At 35.3% G+C, this 8,010-nt stretch overlaps 1 pseudogene; it reads left to right on the top strand.

Moving 5' to 3' along the window:
* The first annotated feature begins 643 nt into the window (after nucleotides 1-643).
* LOC120177806 lies at nucleotides 644-6,865 on the top strand (annotated as a pseudogene).
* The last annotated feature ends 1,145 nt before the right edge of the window (nucleotides 6,866-8,010 follow it).

The following is an 8,010-nucleotide window of genomic DNA, read 5'->3' as shown; positions in this document are numbered from 1 at the left end:
TTAATTATATAAAGTCAAAATTAGCCCATATTGTTTACTAAAATGTTTTTTTTTTTCATTTTGGCCCTAGAGTTTTATTTTAGGATAAGACCCCGAACATTTAATTAAATATTAACTTTGGTTCTTATTCTTTTTTTTAATCATTGTGGCCCTCAACATTTTATTTTAGGATAAAATTCTATATTTTGGAGCATTAAATGTTTGTTACCTGCACGAATCGAACTGCCTCAGTGGTAAAGAAATTATTGTTATTTCTTGAGGTCCCGTGTTCAAACACCATGAATGTTAGAGGTATGATCAGTGAATGTTAAATGGTTGAAAGTTATCTTTAAACAAATATTTTATTGTACTTACTTCAGATTAATAAAAAAAAATATTTAATCAAACTTTAGAGATATTTTTTTATATTAAGTCTAAATTAATTAATATATTCATACAAAGTATTATATGAGGCCAAAATGGATGAAGAAATATAAAAGCAAGCATTAAGCCCGAAAGTCCAAAGCCAGCAATAAAAAACAATACAAAGATTTTTGGACCAGAAACATGTCCGAATTGGACTGCAACTATAAACCGAAAAAGAAAAAAAAACATGTAGCAAGAAGCATAATCTTTTCTCTATTCCAAAAGCACAAGTGTAAAATTTCAATTCCAAAAATCCCTATCTCACCTTGCCTTGCCTTAATCTATCTCTTCCTCTGCCTCATAAAATCCTCAAATCAAATCTCTTTCCAAAATTACACTCAAAAAGCCTTCCCACTTTCTCTCTACTTCAACTTCTCATTTCCATTGGATCGATTGCATCGTCACCAGCTTCTTCTCTCGTTAGGGTTTTGTTTCTTTTGGGCTTCTGTTTTCCTTCAACGAACAGGGGATATTTTGCTGCTTACTTATTTTTAATTTTTTCTCGGTATGAACTATGAAGTTTGCGATAGTAGTGGTATGTTGCATTCGTTAATGTCATATTATTGTATTCAACAATGCCTGGTGTTTCTGGGATTCTTTTTCTTCTCACCCCGCCTTTCTTTTCTTTCCTTATTTAATTCGAATTGGAAAATTGGATAATGGGTGCATTTGGTTTTTGGGGGTTTAGGGTAAGATGATGAGGAACGAGGGTTTAGGGTTTAATTGGGTCATTGGCTTTTTTGTTCAATTTTATCAGGGAAATGTTTTTGTGATTTCCCTTTCTGGTTTTCGTTTGTTTCTAGCTTTTAGGTTTTATTTCCTCGTCTTTCTTTGAATTCTAATCGGGATTAAGATGGGGAGAAAAAAGAGAAATCCATGATATAAGAACATTCTATTTTTCCTTCTTTGAAATAAAAATCATTTTCTTTCTCTTTCTTTGTTCAATTATTTTTCAATAATATGCTAGATATTCAGTTGGTCGATACTTGAGAATGAAATTCTATCTGTTGTTCTTAGCAAAATGCAAGCGGCAGCTAAGTTTTAGAAACCATGTTATTTTATTAAAAATTTTACAATTTTTTTTTCTTAGATGGTATCCTGTTTTATGTCCGTTTACTGACCATATTCGGGTTCGTGGCTGCCACTACCAATTGATTATCTTCCATGATTGTTTAAATTTTCCTCTAGGCTTTGCACAGTGAGCTTTGAGTCTGGTTTCCATCCCGTCCATTTTTAGTATTGAGAATTATATTCAGATTGCCTTCTAATTGACCATATTGTTTATACTCCCCTTAGCTCTCTACTCCTTGGCATGCAAACCTAGTAAACATTAGGAGTTTCTATTCATATATTGATTTACTTTTATGGTAGTATACAAGAAGAATCATTATAGATCCAATAACTTCCAATTCTTTTACCTGTCTTCGTTAGACTGCATTTCCTTATGATCTGTTCTTTTAAAACCTCGCAAACAAGAGCATTTAAAGATTAGTTATTGCCTTTGGATGCCTCTATGCAGCGTACTCATGCATGTTTTTATCTAAAATGACCCAGGTACTGATGATGATCTACCCCCATCACATCCAACTAGAGTTTCGGTAAGGGGTAGTATTGCTGGGAATGGAAGATCTACCATAGGTTCTGCTTTGTATTCTAGGATGCATTCTGACATGGAGACTCAAATACATGTGGTAGAGCAAGAAGCTTATTGTGCTGTTCTGCTTGCTTTTAAAGCTCAATCTGATGCCATTACCTGGGTATGTTTCTGTTTCTACTGGTTTTAATAGGCTTTCCTATTTATTTCATGTTGATTGGTGTGTATTCTGTGCCATATGTTGTCATCTTTAGGAAAAGGAAGGCCTGATAACAGAACTTAGGAAAGAACTGAGGGTTTCGGACGATGAGCATAGAGAGCTTCTGACCAAGGTTAACTCTGATGATATTATCAGAAGGATAAGGTTTGAATGCTTCACGAATTAGCCTTAATTTAGTGCCCTGGAATACATTCAATGGCCTTGTCATATTTTATTCTGTTTAATGAGTTATAAACGGTCATTGCTAGCAGGGACTGGAGAAAAACTGGTCGAAACCAGCTTGCAAGACTTGGTGCATCTCATACTGTCCACAGTGTTTTGCCTAGTCCAACTGTTTCTGCATCCCGCAAGAAACAGAAGACATCTCAGTCGGTATATCTCTTACCATCTCTGGTGCAATAACAAGGTTTAGAACTCTCATTATTTCTAGTTCTTTGTATTAAGCTTCTTCTTTTGATGATAACTAGAAATACTGCTTTATGAAAAGGGACCAAATGCATGAAGCGTTGACCTTATTTTTATGATAGAAATGCAAATGCAAACTTTGATGTGATTTCCTTGAAATTTTCCCGTACAGGGTCAGTCATTGCCTGGCATATCCTCAGCAAAGCCTATGCATTACCCTGCTGCAGTTTCTGCTTGAAGTAGGCAGTTCAACAACCGAGGTACTGGTGCTGGCCTTTTGGCCAATGAGCATGGTGAAGGATCAACTTTTGATCCCTTAATTGGAAGGAAAGTGTGGACAACATGGCCTGAAGACAACCATTTCTATGAGGCTGTAATCACTGATTACAATCGCTCTGAGGTATATTCAAAGCATATGAAAACATCTTCTGTCTCTTGCTCTGAGACTTATATTAAGCTGGATATTTTAGTTTATGATAAAAAATTTAAAAACACGGAACAATAGAAGCATGTGCATGAAACTCAAGGCTTAGTCAGAGCTACACCTTGTCTGCCTTTTTATGCTGTTACTTGACTTGTAAATAAAAAAAATGATGCTTTTTCATTGCCCATTGTTGCAACTATTTTGTTCGTCTTTTTTTGCTAATCTATATGCACCTTTTGTTGACATGCAAATCAAAAGATTTATACGGTGTCTTTTTATTCCACAATTTTGCATTATATTATCTGTCTCTGTTTTGCTAATCTATCTGCAATCTGTCAAATCTTTTGAGCTGGGATGAAGGGTCAGCATTATTTTTTTTCTTCATTTCACAGTATCTTAGGAAATTTCTTTTATCAGATATTAAGGCACCCATAGCATTGTCTTATTGTTCAAAAGGATTGTTCTTTATGCAATACATTTTATTATCAGATATTAAGGCACCCATAGAACTGTTTCTATCGATTCTGTGTTATTGCTAAGCCATCATTGGTATATTTTATTGTTGTTTTACAGGGTCGACATGCTCTGGTTTATGATATAAATACAGGAAATGAGACTTGGGAATGGTGAGTTAAAGTGGATATTATTTTTTATCATGAAATTTGTTACTTGTATGTGCTAGTCATTTCTTTGCGCAGCAACAAAGTTAGAATGTGTGGACAAATATGATTTTGCTGGTTTATACCGATACTGTATATACTGTTCTTGATTCTATTTTGTGTCCCGTGTTAAGTGTTACCAATACTGTTTTTCTAGCTTTAAATAAAGACAAAAAATTCCAACATTAACCGAAAAGATATGTATATATCTTTATATATATGTGTGTATGTATATGTCAATTTCTCTCCGTCTTCTTGAAAAAAAAAACGTATAAATAAGGTGGTAAATATTTTATAAGTAACTAACTGATTCTAATCAGTTATATGTCTCTTCCCTTTCATGAAACCTTTTTTAAAAATAAATAAATAATAACACTATAAAGCACACAGTAGGTAGCAAATCCTATTAAACCTTTTTTGTGGAAATTGTGAAACATGTTACTGGGAAATAAAGCCTCATTCATGGATTTTATTTGCCCACATATTACTTATGCCATACATTAGAAATTGGAAAGTTAGGCCTTGTTTGAGCTGAAGTTTGTAGGTTAAGGGTGAAGAGATTTGAAGCTTTATTGAAATCATATGTTACTGGGAAATAAAGCCTCATTCATGGATTTTATTTGTCCACATATTACTTATGCCATACATTAGAAATTGGAAATTAGTTAGGCCTTGTTTGAGCTGAAGTTTGTAGGTTATGGGTGAAGAGATTTGAAGCTTTATTGAAATCATACTCTAGTGACCTTGTAATAAAAGGTCTATCTGAAAGCAAGGAACTATAATTTTTTTTTTTTTGATAGGAATGAAGATTTATTAAAATCAAGAGACAAAAACAACTTATGAGCCTCATTAAAAAGGAATGTTACTTTAATTATAACCACTATTTAGTTTTTTCCCGCTGATATGTAACCATTATGTAGTATCATACTGTTTTCAAGTTTATATTCTAAGAGGTCCTGGTTATTTTTCTAGCCATCATGATTATGCATTTGTTTAGTGGTTTTGTAGTTATGCCTGTCTTCATAATTTGCTAGAAAGTGAGCCATTATAGATGCCTCCGAATTTGTATTTCGGTTGCCATTCCTGGTGCTCCTCATATCCTTCGTTTCCTTGTTTTCATATCAAGTTCTTTCATCATCTTGATTTACCATATTTTTAATCTAACCTATGCCAGGATAACCATATAGTCAGATTTATGATACTAATACTTTTATTGTTTATCATTTGAAGATTTGAAGTGCGTTGGTATTTTTTTTTTTTTTTTTGTTCAGTATCCTTTTAGAAGAGCAAATTTTGATTATCGAAAGCTGGCAGTGGTTCTACCGCCTCATCATAGTGGAAATCTTAGTCCAAATAGCTTTCCATATACATTTTATTGGGAGCAATATTGAACTACTAATGTTTACAGATTTCTCCCGATGACATCAGATGGGATGGTGTGGACCTTGGTTTTAAAATGCGGGATGCGCTCTGATGCGTTTAGTGTCCCGGGAGCCGATGCGTGATGCGCTCGCATCACGAACCCGATGCGCCAATTTTCACAAAAAATACTTTTGAACTAATTTTATGCCTTGTAAATACTTATATATAAAAAATACTTCAATTAATACCAAAAGTAGTTTAATAGTACTTCATAAATGTTGAATAACATAATAGACAAGTACGTGTAAGAAAATCAAAACAACGAAAAGACAAATCAACAATAGCCCCCACTTCCCTTCCCCCCACAAAGTTCTCCAAACTTTCTCTAGTCACAAACTAAATGTATTAAAGGGATGAAAAAAAGTAGCAGCAGCCTCTTGTCAAGTCTATTACGAGTGGAAGGGATGAAAAGAAACAGTAAAATCAATGATAAATGTAAAAAAAAAAATCGAGACTTACCTTCAAGTTTCTTCAATGGCAGACCTTCAATAGCTGGTGAGAAAGCACGATGGAGGGAAAGCATCAACCAGGTGACATTTTATTAGAGATTTAGGTCAATTGAATATGGGCTTTTTAAGCCCATTCCAGCAATTAAGTTAGAAACATAAACTAGTCCAACTAAAAGTCCAAAAAAAATTACTAAACGCATCGGCCCGCATCAGACCGCATCAGCCGCATCGGATCGCATCAGACCGCATTCTGTACCCCCTACCGCATCAGGTTGCCAGATGCGTTTTGACCATCGCAACGGACGCATCACGCATCAGGCGCGCCTGATGCGCGCATTTTTAAACCAAGGTGTGGACCCAGGCATATCTTATCTAGGTGGCCCTGGTTTCCATAGAGCTAAGAAATCCTTCAGTCATGGTGCTCCCGCGCCAGGTCCTGGAAGAGGCAGAGGTTCAATGAAGGGTCTATACAGAAAAGAATCTTTGCAGTTTCAGAATGGTATTTCAAAGAAACTTTCTGAAGATATCGAGTTGTTAAGCAGAGGCCCTAGTAAAGGAGGTAGTTATGGAGAATCGACTCAATGTATTTCATTGCATATCAGCTTGAGATAATTAACATTATATGTTATTTTCTAATTCAATTTGATACCTTCAACAGGTGGAGAAGGTTTTCGATACTAGCCATCCTGATCCCCATGAGCTTGAGAAGACGAAGAAGATGCTGAAAGTAAATTCATCATTCATTCAAACACATTGAAATATCTTTCCTTCCATTGCTTAGGATTGCAAAACTTGACCATTTTATGTAATGCAGGAACATGAGCAAGCACTCATTGATGCTATTGTGTGGCTTGTCGATGCATCTGATGGTGAAAGTGGTAACCAATATATGTATACATAGTGCTCTATTTCTTCTGTTTGTTGCAGATAGTCTATACTAATACTCCTCTTATCGATAAAGTTTCAATTCCATTTGATTTGGGAGAAGGCTAGCTGTCATTTCTTTGTTTCTCATTTGCATCGGTTTTGGCTGTTAATCATCTAGAGAGATGAACTAGTACTGTAAGATGTGCATCGCAAATGTAATTGAATGGAGAATGTAAGCCTGGACTGTGGTTTTGGTCCAGAGTTCATAGACTGCGCAAATGTCATTTCAACTCTTGTGCATATAAAGTAAATCTATGTCGTAATTCTGTACGCCGAGGAGGCTCATTGTTTTCTTGCTGTATTTGATTTTTAGATGGAGGATAGATGTACTCACATGGGCAACCGATGGAGCAGCTGTGAGTATGCAGCAGGCAGCAAACACGGTGACAGTGGGCTATATGAAAGTTTGAAAGAATTACAAGGCTGCATCCAGAGTTTGTAGAAACCAAATTGCAATAGATAACTAGTTGATCATTTCTTTCACTTCTATTTGTTGTGGATTTTTTTGCATCTGGTTCCTTGTTGGATAGAAAGTTGCCAAAATCTTGTAAGAGGATCACTTCCCAAACATAAGACTTCCAAATTTAGCTCCCTCCATGATAATCTGGAATGTAAAATTATTATTGCAGCTTTAAATGTAGAAGTTTTGGATTCATGGATTTATTGAAACCAAGCTTTCCATAACTTTGTTCATACGGCGGCTCAACAGTTTTGCATCTGCAAGCAACTAGTTAATGTGACATATCACAACAAATGGTAGATGCAAGTAGGGTTGCACATAATTCGGATTTCAATCCGATCCGGTTTTTTCCCATAGAAAAAAAAACCGGTTTATAAAATAACCGGTTCGGTTTCTAACCGGTTTGGAGGGCCGGATATCCTAACCGGTGTAACCGGTTTCGGTTTTAAAAAAACCGGTTTTTTTAAAAAACCGGTTATAAAAAAACCGATTTTAATATTCCAGATTGCTCATAGGGAACCGATTCCCCCCAAGGGGGTACCGATTCCTCACTGAATGGTTTGGCTCCGAGATTTCCAGAATGCTCGGAGGGAACCGATTCCCCCATAGGGGTACCGATTCCCCCCTATTCAACGGTCGAAATATTTGAATTTTACACTTAGGGAATCGATTCCCTATGAGAGGGTACCGATTCCCCCACGCTCTAAGCATTTTTATTAAATGTTTTCACACTTAAACGGCTATATTATCTTCATTAATTATCACTAACGTTCAGAAGTGATTCAAGGTGTATTTAAGCAAGCTTAGAAGTCATTGATCAAAGACAAGAAACATCAAGCAACTAGAATCAAGAGAGAATCAAAGAGAAAGCATCAAACCTCAAGTTCGATAAATTCAAATACTTAATTGAAATACTTAATTAACTCAACATAATTGAAATACTTAAATACTTCCAAGTTTGATAAATTCAAATACTTAAAAACTTCCAAGTTCGATAAATTCAAATACTTAAAAACTTCAAGTTCGATAATTGAAACAAAGTTTA

This window comes from Hibiscus syriacus, unplaced genomic scaffold, assembly GCF_006381635.1.
Source record: "Hibiscus syriacus cultivar Baekdansim isolate YM2019G1 unplaced genomic scaffold, ASM638163v2 tig00112319_pilon, whole genome shotgun sequence".
In the NCBI taxonomy this organism is placed as follows: domain Eukaryota; kingdom Viridiplantae; phylum Streptophyta; class Magnoliopsida; order Malvales; family Malvaceae; genus Hibiscus; species Hibiscus syriacus.
Note: the sequence above shows the minus strand (reverse complement) of the source record. Positions and strands in the feature narration are given on the sequence as shown.